Genomic DNA, 17,210 nt, shown 5'->3' on the forward strand with positions numbered 1-17,210 from the left:
ATGCTCAAGACTTGTCCCTGTCAGATCCCAGTTAATCTGACTAAAGACAAAAATTCATGATATATCCTTGGATAAACTTTTATTGGGCTGAAGAGCTTCTGCTGCCAAGTGCTCTGTGTTCTACACCTTTGATGCAACCCATTGACTCCACATCTGGGACCTCTTTAATAAAGAGAAAATCCTAAGTATCCTTATCTAGGCTAATTTGTCCCATCTTAATTCCCTCTCCCAGAACCAGCATTATGGAGCAGAATGAAAAATAATATGTTACTGCAGTGACCTTCACAAGATAAATCAACCCTGGCTGGGATTTGAGCTACTTTATTGCATGCATGTCTCTATTTGCAACAGTCTTAATGTTCTTAAACATTCTGGGAAAGTTGGTGAAATTTCCCCTCAGATTACAATAGCAGCCCTAAATTGCATTATTGTGTTGAACGAAACAATGTAGGCTTTCAGCCACACCTCATTCGATCCATTTGTTATGCCAAAAGACTATAAAGGAAAATCTAAAACACAATGTCTTTTTCCCTGTGAAGAAGGTCCCTAAAACAATGTAAAAAGCATCACTGTACTTGACAGTCTGATGTTAATTCTTCCTAATCCAAGACTGATCTAAGACTCCCTACTGATATTTCCTGGTTCAGAAAAAATTGCAGTCTCTTCCAATGCAAGGAGGGAAGAAAGAGAACTCTCAGCTGTCCTGTCTGAACTCACAGCTGCCTTCATAAAGCCGACATTTGTTTCACTTAATTGTCAGAGCACATCACAAACCAGTTTCGAATGGAATATAATGTACAGAAACAAAACATTTACAAGTATGAGAAGCTGAGAACAAAGCAGGTCACCTTAAGCACACTGCAGTTGTGGTCAATTGCTAATCAAACCACAAACACCTAATGCTTTGCCAGAAATGCATATTACATATGTGTTAATTATGAAATTATGGTCATTAACACGGATGTGTGATCACCTCAGCCCAGGACACAGACAGTTGCTCTGTAAAGAAAAGCACTAAAGCAAAGTGAGAGGCTGAAGAACTGAGAAATACCCAGATGTTTCTGACACATCTGCCAGCTTGATTGGAGGCTGGATGCTGGATCTGTCAAAAGACTGTGTGGTTTTATAATGCAGCTGTCTCTGCAGGATGAAAAGTCCTTTATAGATTCTGCCAGCATAGTTAAAAATTCAGCCATATGCATGAATTTCCCTGCTCCATACTCTTCTCTGGCATTTTCTGTTTCTTCCTCAATATTCCAAACAGTTTGCTACCACTTTCTTCTTCAACATTTTTAATGAAATACACCACCACAACAATCATCTGCAGAGATGCCAGTGACCACATCAGCTTGTATGACACTTGAAGGAAGAAACACAAACACTAACAGGTAAAAATTTGGAAGACAACTAGAAAGCCAATTTGCATGTTTGTAATTACTAACTCCAACACATATCCAGTGTCACTGAGGGGATTTTCGTTCACCCTTGCTGCACTCAAATAGTTTCTAAAGTTTGCCACAAATACTTACTGTCATTTTTCCAGCCTAGAAAAACTATTTCCTGATACTATATTGCAGCTAGTTTCGTTACCTATCTGGAATCAGATTACTGTAACACCTAAACTGCTGTATTGGTTGTTGAGCAGCAAATATCCCACTTCTGCCACGTGTGACAGAGAACCTTTGGCATTGTTGAAGTCAGCAAGTAAACATCCTCCTCTTGACTGAAAGTCTCCTCCATAATTGCACTTTTTTCCCCAGAATTGCTTACCTGTTTAAACATAAAGGGTAGCTCTACAAAGCACCACACTGTGTAATGATACTCAGGAGTAGTACAAACTACTCCAGGTCAAGTGTATGAAGCAATATGCATCATTTGCATCATGTTCTGCCTTAGCTAATTTAGCTTCTTTCCCATTAGTAGAGGTAATATTGCTTTTGAGTCCTGTGCTTGCTCTGTCAGTGCTAGTTCAAACAAATCTATACTGTAATGAATTTGAAACCTTTCCCAATACAGTTGTTTCTTACACCCCCTGCACTGTTGCCAACAGCCTGGGTATCCTTCTTACTGTTTTTTGTCTTGGTTTCTGTAGCATATGCATTTGACCAACCTATCTGCCTATCAGCTTGATTTAGTTTTGTTTCTTCAGTGTTTTTTAGCTTAAGCATGTTTATGCATGCTGCATAAATAAAACAGCTAATGGCTGTTCTGATTTCATCTGTTTCCTGGCAGTTCAGCTGCATCTGGGTTTCTCTAGGGGAAGCACCATCCTGACTGCTGCACACATACCGCAGCAGAACAGGGTGCCCTGCTGCTCACAGCATTCACACCTCCTCCTACACATGTGCACGGACCCAGGCTGATGCTGTCATGTAGATAGGGTGTATCTAGAAATCTCTTTTCCAAGGCTTCCCCTCCCCACCCCCAGCCTTTTTTGTAGGAAAATTAGTGAAGAAACTGGAATCATATCTTCCACAAACAAAAGATTTCCTAATTAGTGGCTGGGGCAATTAAAGTTGCATGTGAAATCAGCAGCTCTCAGTGAAGCTAGGCTTTTCAATAAATCATTTATTCATTAAAATGCTCTATCACAGTTTTTCTGAATTACTAGTAAATTCAGAAAAGGTATGCAAATAATTTCAGCCACAGGAAAGAAAAAAAAAAACAAACAACAGTTCTCATGCTTCTTATTTAATAATCCTGTTGCTAAGACAACCATGTAGCATGTTATGCCCTTCTCCAGGCAATGAAACCCTGGAATTTGTCTGAAATCATACTCCTACTACTAGGAAGCCTATTTCAAGGAGGGTAATCTCCTTGTGATGCTCTGCTTTGTTTCAGGACTTGAAATAATCCACCGATTCTCTACCCTGCAGTGAGGATAGGATATTATAGGATCTAGGCTCAAATCCTTGTCTGAATCAGAAGCAGAGTTAATTGGAGCGTAGATGTTTTTCTCTGAGGAGGCTGTTTTGAGGACCAGACTCGAGGTTCACTCTGTTTTGTGAATCCTAAGATTTGTTTCTCTTAATTATTGGAACTGCTTCAAACAAAAAAGACTGATAGCAACCCTTCCAAACACTGCTTAGCAGCAGAATAGGCAGGAGCTACTCTGCTGAAGTGACACCTAAAACGTCTTCTCTGAGAAAGCTGCCAGGCATAGGGTCCCCAAATTCCCTGCCTCTGAATTACTGGCCAAATGGAGAATTGAAAGCTGTTTGTGCAGATTTTCTCTGAAGCTCATGGTGTTTTGGATCATTTAAAAAGCAAGTCATTTATGTGTTTGTTTTGGTTTGATGTAAGTTCTTTCACATTCAATTTAAAATACAACATAAAAACATGGTGTGAGGTTTATTTTCCATTTCAATAAGGAAAGAATATGAAAATACTTAATTCTTAGTCAAATAAACATAAATATTTTTATATTGGTCTGAACATCAAAGAAACAAACAGAAAAGCCAATTTTCTGTTCTCGAGCCAAGATTTCTGTGCTTTCCTTTTTTCCTCCATTGTTCTTTTTTTACATTTGCATTCTGTCTGGGATGACATAACAGACATCAGGTATTGAAGAACATTGAGAATGATTTCAGCTGCAATATTACTCATGCTTCTTATTCTCCTCAAAGTATTAATAAGACTTGTGCCTTATTTTCCTACTTGTGTGAGCTCTGCATACAGACCCCCTTTTTTGTGCTCTTTCAACTGCAATTATTGTCAATGTTTGTGCAAGACGCCTGTGCAGGAAATACAGCGCTCCCAGGGATTCAAGGCTTTGTATGGCGCCTGCTTTCCACATATTTAGATATCCACTGCCTACCTCCTTAATCTCTCGTGGGGCTTATTCCTGGTGGTTTAATACTACCTTGATACCGTGATTTTTCCCAATGTTGGTACTGTGAAGGATGGAGGAGGATAAGTCCTGTTGCTGTTGAGCTGCTGCTAGCACAGGCCATCTGGGCTGATGGAGGAATGACAGCCTGTGTGCCTTGTGTCTGAGGAGCTGAAGCAGGTGACTAGCAGCTCAGGGTTATGAAGAGGTTGAATTGAGTGGTAGCAATCAAGGCAAGAAGAGTTCAACAGCTAAATTAAGTCTGTTTTATCACAAACATGCAGAGCAGAAAAACATCCAGCAAAAGACAGACAGATGAAGACGCAATTGGGGCAAACTTTCAGACTTACAAGTTCGTGCAATTACTTGTATAGATGAGAAACACAGAAAGAGGCAAGAATTAGCTTTGTCTGGCTGAGGATCAAGAACGATGGAAAAAAAAACCCAAACAATAACTTTTGAATTTGTTTCAAGCTCTAGCAGCCTGGAGGATCCTAACACTGACTGAAGTCCAAAAGCCCACCTGATGAATTCTGCTTGGCACATTAGACCCCTATAACACTTCTACCAAATTTAGGAAAAACAAACAAACAAACAAACTGAATCTTTGGTATATCAGTCATGCTTTCTGTCAGCAGTTATATAGAACTGCTCCCTGAAATACATTTTCTTCTACAGCAGACCTTAACCTTAAATGTGTCAAGAAGAAGAAATTAAGAAACAAGTCCACAGCCTCATCTATATCAATGTCAGCAAACAGTCCCCTTTAGGTGGGAGCTGCATGCACTGTGGAGGGCAAATATACTTCTAAAGTAATTGCCTTGCTACTTTTAATGTTTCCTTCAAGCAGCCATCCACACAGATTGAACTATCTGAATGTCTCCTGAATGAACTACCTGCAGAAAAGACACCCAAGTTCTTGTACTTCCATTCCCACATGGGAGTCTGGAGGCTGAATGAGGGGCAAGGGAAGGAAGGATCCTGCTTTGGCTGGGGAAATTTTCATGGCAGCCTGTGATGAATAGAGACATGAGCCAGGCCTCTTAGATCGGGATATCTAAGCAAAAAGCTAAAAAAAAAAAAGAAAAGAAAATAAACTTTGAACAAGTATATCTTATCATTAGCAGACAATTCAAAACGTTTTAGATAAATCTTTTCAGATTGGTCTGCTAGAAGACACACTTCATATTGAATATTTGCATCCCATTAAAATTAAACCACTTATAATTCTAAATTGTCCCTGCTCTGTGTGTGTGTAGAGACACATATTTTAATTTTAAAACTGTTTTCATATTCAACAAAATGCCTGAACAACTGGGAATTGCCTGAGCTCGTGGCTGCAGTCTATTTGTTTGCTGGGAATGGAAATTCCTATTCTTTCAAGAGAGTAAACCCTCAGATCAAAACATCTTATCTAAAGACGAGTGGGACTTGCTGAAGCCCTGTGCTTTCTACAGCTGAAAAAAAGCTGAAAGCATTGCAAATTAGCTAGCTCATACAGCCCTTGACCAGGTGGTTCTTCCCCCTCCACATCACAAGATCATGGAGTTATGTTGTCAGTTGCTGCTGAACTGTAAACAGAGACAAACAGTGTGGAACGGGAAGTGATGTGATAAGGCCCATTTATATGTGATATTATCTTACTAACAAATGAGACACAAGTTAATAGATTACAAAGTGGCCAAAGTGGCTGTGGATGGTATTTTTTACTTACAAAGGTATATTAGCCTTTGCCACATTGATGCTTTTCTCCACTTAAAAAAAAAAAAAAAAAAGCCCAGCATTGTAATTGTGGAAAAACTGCCTGTTTAGGGAGAACTCTTGAGATCTCAAAAATCTGTGCAGAAGCTTCAGCCATAACTGTTTTACCAGTTTTACTCACTACTCTCAGATATATGAAAAGGCTTTTGTTGTGACCAATATTTGGCCAAGTAATAAAACAACTGTGTATGTCATCTATCATGGAGACAAAGGAAGTCAAATACCAGAACAGAGAGGATGAGAGATGTGAAAAAGAAGGCTAGGGACGGAAAAGAAGAGAAGGAATTTAGGATGGGGGGTATAAAAGAGGAAGAAGGAAAATAAGACTAATTTGGAAAAGAAGGAAGCTTGAGAGATGCCTTTTTGGGCATCCCTTTGCATAAGAGTAAAAGGAGGGGGAAGGAGACACAAAGAGCTCAGATGCTTTTTGGGAGGAAAACTGAGAGCCTGGAAGCTTGGAAACTACTGGTCCACAATGCCTCTTGTAGCAGTGCTGTGGTCTTTCCTAAAATCTGAGACTTGCAACGCCTCAGTCTAGTCTGGTGTTACTTCTTTTGGGAACTGGCAGGACAGCAACAGCTAATATTAAGTGTTTAATATTTGTAATGCTGTCTGAAGTGTTGTGATTAATATGTAATCCAACATTTGAGCCCTGTCCAAACACAAAGAAACTGTGCCGATGTGAAAATAACACCCATGAGCTTTCTTCAGATCATGCATTACTGTATTTTGTGCACTGTTTCATGCTGATGTGGAGTTGCATTTTAGAATGAATTCCAGAAGGAATATGGTAATATGCCACGACCATGAATTTCATTAAAGATTTGTTGGAAACCACATGAAGAGGCAATGTCAGCTGGCAAATCAACTCTGCAGTGTTCTCAGGCTTAACCTTTATCCTGTAAACCATATGCTTCTCCATGTGCTTAGTTTTATCAGCTAATGTTTCAGACACTATAAGATCCATGGTCTACTAATTTTCAGTGGCCCTCTAACTTGTTGGGTTTTTCAGAAGTGCTATGGCCCCTTAAGTACTTTCAGGTGCTGAATCATGGCTCAGATGATGTACTACAAGCTCAAAAGCAAATTTTTGCTTCTTGCTAGCCTCTACTTAACATCATGCAATGAAAAAGTCTTCATTTTTTCTAGGAACATTAGAAAAAGGAGTGTCCATGCTGAAGGAGAAAAGTCAACATTATATGATTATAGAAACAATGTTTAAAGAAGTTCTAAGTACAGTCCCAACACTAGTTAATCATAAAATCTTTGACATCTCTACTCTTGTAAATGGGGTGGCTTTGTAAATTCATCTTATTCATGACAGGTAGATAACTGGATACTTAATCTTGATTAATATGGACTAAATTAAAATGTCAATTGACATCACAGAATATCAGAAATCCAACTTGCAGGAATTTTTTCATTGGAGAACAGGTTACCTTTCCAGATAAACATTTTTCAGTTGGTTGTGGTTTTTTTTTTTTTTTTTTTTTTTTTTTTAACGGCAAATAGACATCTGCTTTTACATCCTTTGGGGTTCCAGGAATCTAAGAGTGAATCGCTTATTACATGGATAGATTGGGTTACTTTGATCCCAAAAGGATTCCGGTCAACAAATCGACAGTGAAAACAGCAGCATTGTTTTGAAACCGCCATGACAGCAATAGCAACAAAATTCAGCTATTCTCTCACCCTGAACTGTGAAGTCAGTGAAGGAGTCATTCCCAGACAGTGAGGGTGACCTTATGGGCTCCTATTAAAAAATGAAGGGAAAAGAAAGGGGTAAAAGGAAAATTGTGTGAATTTCCCTAAGTCCTTTTCTACTTTAACAATATCTAGAACAGTGCAAAAAGAGATTAACTTTGAGGGCTGAATTTCAGTGACAAACAGGAGGGAAAGTTGAGAAGAAAGGACTGAATAGCTCTTGTATCAAACCCCTCTACCCACAGTATTGCTTTTTGGCTCAATCTTAACACAATGGCATTTTTATTTCAATACATAATCTAGTTGAGGAAAAAAACAGTTGCTCTGGATCATGCATTCCCTCTCCATATCTACACATCTTCTTGTCAGAATGCCACAGTGGTACGGTTGTTCTTTGTGTTACTAGCGCATGATTGAGTGATACGTATGCTTATTTCAGTACGTTGTTTTCCAATTAAGTATATGTGTAGAAAAAGAAACATACTGCATACACATACACACACAAGTGAATAAACGATATTATGAAATGAAGACTTTCATGAAACTGGTTTTAGTTAGAGAAAAATGAAGCTTTTAACCATAACCAATACTTCAAGCTATTCCAGAAATAATCCAAGAGAAATGAAATGAGATGAGGTACATGAAAGCTTCTGGGTTTGCAATAGTAACAGCTGTGTCTAGAGAACCTGGTCAAGGGGGTTTGTTATTCAAATATGTCTGATTTAAATAGCATTTTCAATTCAAGCATACATCTCCATCCATTAAAATAAATAAAAAATCCAGGGCTAAGCACACAGGACAAACACCATATGATCTTCAATAAACAGCCTTATAATCAAACACCATGTAATTAGTGCAAGAACTGAATGCCAAAAATATGTTGTGATTCCACGAAATGTACCCTTAAGGATTTGTGAAAAAGAATGGATATTCTAGGACCTGTGCCCATTTATCCCATTCTGTTCCACATGAAAGAAATTATATTAAATCAACTGAATATCTGGAAAGAATTAAATCATCATCTCTCATTGGCAAGCCTAAAGGAAAAATTCACAAGAAAGCACAGTTTTGTATAATAAAAGCTCTCATGTTTCATGGAGTAAAAGGGAAAAAAATAACTGCCAAAGGGAAAGTTTTTGTTGCCTTTGGTTATTCTTCTTCTTAGACAATATATTATGGAGTTCTCCTATGCTCCCTTTTATTATCTTTATTCAATGATCTAAAGTTGCAGACATAGTACTCAGAGTTATTTAAATGAAAACATTTCAAACTCTATCGCAGAAAGTCCTACAGGAACAAACTTTTCTCTCTAGCAGCTGATACAGTGACAGTCATTGGCACTATACAGTAGCAACCAAAACAGTCTGGTTCCCTCAGCAGGATTCTTTTTAATGATAGAAATGTCTGGCTTTTTTACTGCCCTCGAGTTCTGTTTAAAGTAGCATGTGGGCCAAAATCTGCCTTTGTTAATGGTGTTTCAGAGGTGTAAATGAAAGCAAGGACTTTCTCCAGCAGACCAAGCTCACCATGGGCTCCAAATGATTAACCTCAGAGATGGCTTTAGTTCAGTAATGGAGTTTTACATGTCAGGCTTCACTGTTCTTTAATTTATATTTAGTTTTGGCATATCATGCTTGTGTATTAGCTATCATTAAACAACCATAAAATGTTCAGGACTCAACTTTCATTTAATCCGCACTCTGACGTGAAAATCTGATGATTTTCACTAGCTGAGGCTGTGTCCCTCAGACTTTACTAAGGAGAAGAGATAATCTATGAATACTAGAGATTACAAATGAGATGCGCACTTACAGGTCTGCATAACACAGAGAAACTGAAGTTTCTGTTTTCCTTCCAGAAAATGATCATGTGAGCAACTAGTGGTTCAGCATGTTATTTACGGCTTTAGAAGCAACATCCGTTCCTGGGTGTCCTCTTATATCTCAGGCCATTCTTCAGTAGGTCTTAGTCCTTCCCTCACTCTCTTCCGTGCCCTGCTGATCTCCCATTACTCATTTTCCTTAGACAAAACAATTTATTCACACTACTTGATCTTTAGCCTCTGTGGTGAGGATTCCCCAGTCTCCTGCTGAAGGCTATATTAAAGAAAGTAGAATTTGGAATGGGAAAACATAGAGCTTACTCTTTTTCTTCTGTAATTCTCCACAATGCTATCTATATGCCTTCCTTACTGCTATTAACTTCTCCCCCATTCTTCTTTTGGACCCCTCCTTCTTCATGCTGTGGTCTGAATTTTGTCACTACATGCTATACTGTTTCCTATGCCTGAACAATTATTCCTATGCATGGCTTTTGTCAATATCGTTATAAAGCTCAGTTATTAGAAACTCTTACTTCTGGTCTCTGGTACAGCAATTCCTATTTTTTTTTCCTTCTCTCTCCTCACACGTGATCATTCAGACACACTTCATTACTTAAAAATGTACAGTTTCAAATCATCTTCTTTGCCTATCATTTTGACCACATGAGGCTATATCTGAACATTTCACTTATTCCCTTTTCCCAGATGATGAAATTCAAGCTTCTGATCTTTGTGTAGGACTTGTTCATTTGGAGGAAAAATCTCAGTTACTTGCTATCACATAATCCAATTCATACATTTCTGTGATTTTACACTAAAACTACCAAAGGCTTTTCACTGTCACTGGACAGTTGCTCCAGAATCTATTGCTCTTACAGTTAGAAAACTTTTAAGTTCCCACCTGAATTTATATGCGGCTGATGTAGGCCTTTTTGCCATGGTGCCAGCAGATTTTTTTTCCCCAGTTACTTACAGTGATCCAACTGACTACCAAAAGGAATCAGCAAAATAACTGTGGGCATCTGGGCAAACAGCACTATAATCACCACATTGCTCATCAAAGGACAGAAACAGAAAGAAAGCATCATTTATACAATGAAATTTAACACTGTTTCCCATGTGCTTGGATGGAGCATTTTCCTCTGCACCAGAGCTGGAGTAATTCCCTCAGTCTAAAGCTGGATGAATCTGGATTAATCTGGGTTTCCTGACTTCAGGAAACGTGCACAAGTTGAAACCTCCCCATGAATGATTCCTTCACATATTCATCAGCAGTTTTGTGTGAAAACAGGACATTAGCAATCTTGAAATATCACCGAGACACACTACAGCTGCAGTTACTTTGAACCCTAAAACTTTCCTTTTCCCTTCTCTGTCTCATCCAGTGCTTGTGTATTTTCCTAACACTTGCTTAGATCTGGTGCTTAAGTTTTGGTTTATCTCTTCTGGATGATATACAGTAGGGAAATTCCACTCAACAAAGAATTTTACCTGTATTTTAGCTATACTGGCTGTGCTAGATAAAAGGTCTTTCATCAGCTAACTCTGATCCTGTTTCTGTTAATGGCAACACAGAGATGACAGAGCTCATGGAATAGAGACCACATGATAACTTGTTGCAGATGGTGAGCTGAGCAAATGCTGATTGCAGTTTAACTTTAAGCAGCAAGAGTCAATGACACGTTGTGCAGGCAGTGAAGCAAAACAAACAAACAAAACCCTCTAAAAGACAATCCTGCAAATCAGAAGTTTTACAGCCATTTGATTACACTGTCTTGAGGTTTAGTGAAGCTACCAGGATCTGTCTGTGTGAGTCTGTGTGTGTGTGTGTGTGTGTGTGTGTGTGTGTGTGTGTAAATTAGAAAAATACTTCTGGAAAACAACTCATACATTTCAAATAGAAACTGAAAAGAAAAGTTTTAATACTACAGTTCAACCAAAACTAACCATAAAGTATTAATTTAAGTATTTTCTTGGATGTTTGCCTTTAAAAATATAACTAATGCCTGGCCTTTAAAATGGTAGAGAAATTCGTATGTCGCTCTTCAACCAAGGATAGTTTCCTTTATTGTCATGCTAATAGCAATCTGCACTTTTGCTGAACTGCTATCTGGGCTGATATTTTCTGCAAACTAAAAATTTTTTAAAGATGTTTTCCAAATATTTAATGGATAAAACCAGAGGTTTGGCTAACATTGTATTTCATTCTTGTTTAAAGCCACATTATTTTATAGATAATTGATAAATCACCATGGTAATTCTAACAGCTAAATAAAATTAATATTTTTCCTTAAAGCCTATGAGAAAAATCTAGATTCGCACATTCTTTGTGCATTAGTGTCCCAAAGGACATGTTCCCAAGTCTACTCAGAAATGAAACAGATTAAAGCAGAAATTAAAAAAAAAAACAAACAGAAATATTGGCAGAAGAATGGTGTGTCTCTTATTTGCAGTGCCAGAGGTCCTGGAGTCAGGCTGTGGTTAGCTATGGCACAGGCCAGCTGTCTGTCTCACTCTGTGACTAGCTCAGGCACTTCTGCCCCGTGTTCCTGACTGCAGCATCCACCTCCCACTCTCTCCACTGAGTGCCACAGTTCCTCCTGTACCTCCCAATTGTGCCAGTTGAAGCTGGCTGGTTGCTGTCAACTGCAACCAGGCTTCCAAAAGCTGGAGAGAGCCTGTAATGCTGTGTTGTAGTTGGGGTTGGATCATCTAACAGGACCCATACTCTCTCAGAAGCTCTACTGGAAAATACATCTTTGGTTTTAGCCTGGTTGGTCCCCCATCAGATGACCTAGTGCTGGTGTGGGTACAGCTATTGTATCACTCAAGCCACCTGCATGCATCTGTGAAGCAGGATAGTCTTTCCTCTGTCACATGAACTAACCTGCAAATGCTGTCTTTTGCTAGGAGGAGCAGTAAGGAGGCCTACTAAAGCTGGTGCACCTTCCCCCTCTTCCCACTCCTGGCACCATGAGTCATCCCATGGGCCATGGTGGTGAAGCTGCTCCCCTCCTCTACAGCTTGTCTAAAACTCTGTGCTCTTCCCGCTACTGCGGAGCAAGCCTGGATCATGGTTGTTTTTGTTTTTTTTTTTTAATCAAATATTTCAAAGTCAGAAACTGCTAGTTAACAGAAAAGAAAACTTGGAATAGAATGGAGACTGTTATGAAAAAGAAAAATGACTTTTGCTAAAAAACCCCAACAACTTACTCTATGAAAACATATGTAATTTCAAAAAATCATTTCCATGTTATTAAAGTAATGGGAAGAAAACAAATTGTAGACAGTCAGTTGGACTGGCGATAGCAATCCTGCTGAAGTTCAGCTCAGGTCTGGATATAGTGACAGATCTATTTTGCCACAATCACTTTCAACCATATCACCTGCAGCTCTATTTCACAATGTATATACTTCAATTAAATTAATTAGAAAAAAAAATCTGCCTTGCAGGCCAGCATATTTTAAAAACCCTACAAGTAGGGTTACAATTTTAATATTTTTTTAAAATGCTATGAAATATATTCCAATACTACATATATTTTATTCCTGGCTTTTCAAATGCGATAACAATAATTTTAAAAAAAGTTAAAATAACTTTTAAGATGAAAATCCATTTTTTTTGTTTGAAAATATGTCTCTAAAGATAGTTGGGGAAGAAAAAGGGAGCTGTTTTACTGTTTGTATCCCAGCTTTACAATAAGCATTTTTCCAGTTTTCTTCTTCCAGGGTTAGACACTCTTATATTCAATCCTTGATTCCATAAAAGATTAAGAGAATGAATATGTTTCCCAAATATCAGACCAGAGCAATGTAGGTCAATGTCAGTAAAGCTTCCCTTGAGATCAATACTCTCAGAGCCACTAACTTAGCTACTGCTAGAAGAAAGAATCAAAAAGAGACAAGGCATAAATGCCATTGAAGGATGCAACTGATATTATGAGAACGTGAATGACAACTGCATGTCTGACACATTGGTGCCTGAGCAAAGTATGATAATGACTGGTTTATACACTGCATTAATAATTTCCAGATTATGTTCTGCAGGTTAGAGTAATTATGACTTCTTTGGATCACTGTAGGTGAGAATTACTTGCTAGTGGGTTGTACTAACATTGTAAAATTTAAGATACTACAAGTAATTAATATTCATGTATTTTGTAACAAATTCATTGAAAGCAGAGCTCATTTTTATGTTACAACTGTAGGATTACATGAAGGAATTCAAATACAAACAATCATGCTATCCTCTTTACAAGCATCTTTTGAACATTTTAGAAGCATATGTAGAGGGTATCAAACACTGCAATATATGCAGTACAAAATGCAAACCTAAGAACATATGTACAATCTCATATTCAAACATCATAGGAAACTCAATAAAATTTACCCTAATGAGAAAACCAACTTTAATTCATGTCCTCAATTTCAAATTTACTCAGGACATTGAGGACACTGTGACCCTCATTATGCTACATAGAATTTTTTACAGTCTCTCTCCATGAAATAAGCATAGGATAATAGTCTTCACCATTTTGAATAAATGGGTATGTCAACATACAATATATAATACAAAGTCTGTGCTCAGTGAATTGCAAATCCTTGTCTTATTGAACCTTGTTTCTGGTTTATTTTTCCATCCCAAGCAAAACATCATACATCTTTTAGCGATAAATGTGATAACCCAGCTCTGAACTGTACTTGTCTAGCTAAGCAAAAACACGCTGAAGTTTTCCATCTCTGGGGCCAGGAACTGTGTTTTCCTGAAAGGGTCTAACACCAACCAGTCCACAGGCTGGGCTGGAACAGCAGACAATAGTTCTGGATGTTAATAAAAACCGTTCTGCCACACCACATGCTTGCATACTCAGCAGTGCTATCTTATGTTCAACTATGATTAAAGAAAGAACAGAGATTCCTTTCCCAACTCCTTCTCAAAACTGATGCAAATTATACCTCTTAAACAGCAAACTGTAAATTTGGTTTCAGAAGAATGGCAGTCTGTCTAATGTGAGTGGAATATAACCCAAGTATGTGAGTCTGAAGCTCTGACTCCCGTCTTTGGCCTCAGTGGGAATTCCTGACACGGCCTTCATTAACAAGCTACAGTATAACCTGCATATATCTGTGTGCGTACACATAACTGATAGACCAATGAAGCGCAAAATGCACACTTGTTTTCACCCAATTAATTTCAAAAGTATGAAAGGATTAGTAACAAGGTAGAAAAAACCTGACCCATTATGATTTCTCCAGCAAATCTTCAGAAAATACATCTCTCTATCTCTCCTCTGCACTTTTACATGGAACAAAGAAAAATGTTCTCTTAAGCGCCAACCTCAACTTAGATTGTATTTCAGTATTACCCACCAGTTGTGTCCAAACTAAAATTACTAAATATCCTGAGAAAAATATATTCTCTTGAGACTTTTGAATCAAAAAAAAAGAAGTGGTGCAAGGAATATGATTTTTTTTATAAAGGCTCTTTCAGACCTGTTTTAGCAGAGTTTAAATTATCAGAGTTCTCTGATTTTCTAAGTGCTTTTCTAAGCTAACCATATGGTTTATTCGTATGTAATATATAGTAATAATCTGACAAGCTTTTCATCTGCTTGAAAATTTATAACATACAGAAAGAGTGAACAGCACGCTGTGATATATTTAACTTATGGACTGATTATACAAACAAATGTTAGAGAGGTAAAATTGGAAATGTGTTTAAGGAAGATCTTTGATTTTTACAGTACAGTCATGCCAGCAAGTCTGGCTAAAGATGATTAAAAGTAATAGCTTTTGGATCATGCTCATAGTTTGCAACAAAGTTTAATAATTTCAGAAGCAGATATTGCAGGTTCTAAATCGTCCTTTCTAAAAGAAAAGTGGGAGCCATCCATTCCTGTCATTGTAACTATGGATTTGTTGTTTGATTTTGTAAATGTGCATGGCCCCTGTTAAAGCTAATGTTTTATTCTTGACAGCTAAGAAATTCCAGGTATACTGAATGCAATGATGAATCAGAGTCTAAATAGATACAGACGTTACATATGCAAGAAAACAATATGTTCTGTGTGCTTTTTTAGAAAAGAATCATAGTTTGGTAGACCAGACTGCATGAAAATATTCTGAGATGTCAGCTAGCAACCAATATTATAATATTAATGCTGGATATATAATCCAGCATACATCTGACAAATTTTAAATAGTAATGTTATTTTTTTTCTGGAAGATTTAAAAAAAAAAAAAAAAAAGCAGCTGGACAGGCAGTACAAAAGAGCAACAACCAATATTTGAGTGACAGGAAAAAAGTCTTATACTACAAGACCAGACACTTTAATCTGCGTACATCAACCATGGAAGTAAGATGTGAAAATAAAAGTAACTTTAAAGGAAAAGAGTAACAGCTTCTAAGGGTATGTGAATTGAAAGGGAATTCGCCATCAAGAACTGAAAATCAGGCAAACTGAGGTGAGAAATAAGGCACTTGAGTTGATCCATATGTAATGGGGTTTTAGTTATTTCTGTGACTCATTAAAGAGCTTTTTTCCTTCCTTGCATTCACTGTTTATGCAGAAATAATTAAACCTAAACAAGACTTTACTAGTAAAAACAATTGTAGCTGTCTTTCTTACATTTTCTGTTTAACTCTCTTTTCCCTCCTGTTTATGGTGATTTGCACAAGGGATGGAACAGTTGGAGCACTCTAAATCCTTCTTTTGTACTTTGTTTAACTCTGATGAGCAAAATGGAAATGCTAATCCCTTCTGCAGACACATGATTTCCTTCCTTTCTCCTCTTTGAGACATTTGTTTTTCTGTTCTCTGGCCTTTGTTCCCTAGTCCCAGTGAGGTTCATATGATGCACTCCTTTTCCCAGGGTCCTAGGGTGGACGAGGTTCCACAATCCAGCAATTCATGAAGTGCAAGTGATACTGAGGCAGGCAAGGGATGTATCAAAGCAGCCTCCTACCTCTTCATCCTCTCACTATGCCTTTAGAACAAACAAACAAACAGAAAGAAGAGTAGGGGTGTTCAGCAACTCAGAAGGAAACACTCTAAAATACTTGCTTGAATTTTAGCCCTGAAATTGATTGTAGCTAACTTCAATGAATCCAGGATTTCACATAGTGGTTTCTCTTTGTTCAATATAATTCTGACCACATATTTAAAATTGGAAAATAAATAATAAATAACGATTCAGTAAATAATAACGTCACCCACGCAGAACAAGCTGAGAAAAACATTTGTTTGGACATGAAGAAGACTCTCTGGTACAGTGTATAACATTCATGAAAATGTTGGGGGATTCTAGCATTAAAGGCCTGAGGGAAGTAGGTTCTCAAAGTAGATGGATCCAGGTGCAAAAAGGGAAAGCTCTTTGCTATGTGCCTTAGTAAAGTTCTTCATGAACATTCAGTGGACATAGTTTGGAGTGCTAAATACTACTTTTAGTTTTCTAAGTAGAAAACTAAAACCTATCCAATTGGATTAGGTTGAGGTACATACATGCAGGTTAGAGGGTATTGGTTGAAAAATCATACTTTAAATTCTAAAATAAAATTTTTACAAGTTCACAATAATAGGTGTTTTTCCAAATAGTTTAGAATGTCTGTAGAAGGAGTTACATCTACTTTGTGGTCTTTTCTCTACAGTATTTCAAAGGAAACAAGCATTCATTGTGGGCATTTTATTAATAAAGGGTACATGTGTGCCACCAAATAATCTGAAACCTGACTTAAGTAGATAACAGTTTATAGTCATTTAAAAAGGAGCAAAAATTTCAAAAATTAAATAGTATATATAAATCAGTAACCAAAGTGACACAATGTATGACATTTTATTACTTCAACTATGAATCCTCTCCTAGCATATGAAAAATAAACTACATATTATACAGGGCTTTTAGGGAAGAAACACAAGCTGCCTTTTTCTAGAAATGACCCTTGCATAGGTTTAAATATATAAGGAATCTGCCAAAAATATCAAATTTAAACTGTAAGAAAGACCAATGTTTTCTATACCCACTGAAGTGACATTGTCATAACAGCTTTATTTGGAATAGATGGCTCTTGCCCCTGCTTGGTGACCCTATCCTATA

Source organism: Platalea leucorodia, assembly GCF_965183815.1.
Source record: "Platalea leucorodia genome assembly, chromosome: 4".
NCBI classification, from domain to species: Eukaryota; Metazoa; Chordata; class Aves; order Pelecaniformes; family Threskiornithidae; genus Platalea; species Platalea leucorodia.